The sequence below is a fragment of the Octopus bimaculoides genome, chromosome 1, assembly GCF_001194135.2.
Source record: "Octopus bimaculoides isolate UCB-OBI-ISO-001 chromosome 1, ASM119413v2, whole genome shotgun sequence".
Lineage (NCBI taxonomy): Eukaryota > Metazoa > Mollusca > Cephalopoda > Octopoda > Octopodidae > Octopus > Octopus bimaculoides.
The window spans coordinates 23,989,117-23,991,116 of NC_068981.1; positions in this window are offsets into that span (position 1 = coordinate 23,989,117).

Consider the following 2,000-nt stretch of genomic DNA (forward strand, 5'->3'; position numbering starts at 1 on the left):
CGTCTATAAGTGTCTATTTCTGCGCATGCGTACGTATGTCTGTGTTTGCCAAAATTTACTGTTGCAAAAATAGTTTCAGTATCCAGTCAGCCGTACCAAATTGCTGACGACCAAAAAGCATCGCCCTGTCATCTCATTCTTTCTTCTACTGTCCGTAGAAGACACAATACACCCTAAGGGAGAACCTACACTTGGTCCGGCTTTTCGTTTAAGCACCAAAATGTAGTTGTCGCCGTGAACGGCAAAAGTTTAATTCTGTTGAACTACATAAAAATTTATCATATTAGCCGGGACATGGTGATTCGGGGTATTTATAGGCATACTGTTTAATATGTGCTCTATTGTCTCTGGCGCTGGAACATTAGTAAACAGAATTTTTACGTCCAAGAGGTTTTTTCTTCTTTCTTCAAATCACTTACGATGTCCGTACACGGTATGAATTCGTTGGCAATGATGTCTTAATTGTTTACCCTTTACTCTTTTGACTTGTTTCAGTCATTTGACTGCGGTCACGCTGGAGCACCGCTTTTAGTCGAGTAAATTGACCCCAGGACTTATTCTTTGGAAGCCTAGTACTTATTCTATTGGTCACTTTTGCCGAACCGCTAAGTTACGGGGACGTAAACGCACCAGCATCGGTTGACAAGCGATGTTAGGGGGACAAACACAGACACACAGACACACACACACACATGTATATATATATATATATATGACGGGATTCTTTCAGTTTCCGTCTACCAAATCCACTCACAAGGCTTTGGTCGGCCAGAGGCTATAGTAGAAGACACTTGCCCAAGGTGCCACGCAGTGGTACTGAACCAGGAACCATGTGGTTCGTAAGCAAGCTACTTACCACACAACCACTCCTATTGATTTTCCATCTGGATTTTTTTATTTATTTGTAATCTTATGAGTTACAACAAGGCGGTGAGCTGACAGGATCGTTGCCACATCTGACGAAATGCTAAGTAGCGTTTCGTCCATCTTTACTTTCTGAGTTCAAATTCCACCGAAATCGACTTCACTTTTCCTTCTTCCAGAGTTGATAAAATAACACCAGGGGTCAATGCAATCGACTTATTACCTGCCCCAGAATTACTGGCCTTGTGCCAATATTTGAAACTCTTATTATGAATTAGAAGGTTTTGTTTCCTTTGGCTTCCTTTTATTGGGGTGAGTTTCCTTTAATGCAGTCAAAGTAAGGAGATCCTATTTGCGCTTTTATCACCGTCATTAGGTAGGTGATATTATCTTTATAGATGTATTTAATGTCAAGTAAATTCTTAATATTATAGATGTATTCACCTTTATCCATGATTAGGAATATGTTAATCTTCAGAGATACTTTATCTTGTAAGGATAAAACCCAGATAGAAACTTTTTTCTAATTCCTAAATATTATACGAGAAACACTGCTGCATAGATACATAGATTCATACATGTATATCTTTTATCTTCTACTTGTTTGAGTCCTCCGACTGCACCCACACTGGAGCACCACCTTGAAGAATTTTGAGTCGAACAAATCGATCCCAGGATATTTTTGAAGTCCTATTATTTTATCTATTTACATATAAATGTACATATACATGCAGACGTACATATATATATATATATATGCCTATATGTACTCTGATATTGATTGATTGTAGACATGAACATGCATATTTACACCATACTACCATCGCATGACAACTGAATATTGCAAGCCCAGTACTCGGCTTTTTCTGACGTCCTACACATTCAAATACCTAGATTCTAATGAGTCCTACATCTGACTATTATTACTTCTATACGCTAATCTCTTCGACGTTTCTGTTATTTTAACCTCACACAATGGAAAAACTTAACTGAAACTTCTCACCTAGGGATGTTCCTGTACACACACATATACAGGTGGTTGTGCGCGTGTGTATGTGGGTGTGTATATATACACAGACATAGATACACACACACACACACACACACACACACACACACACACACACACACACACA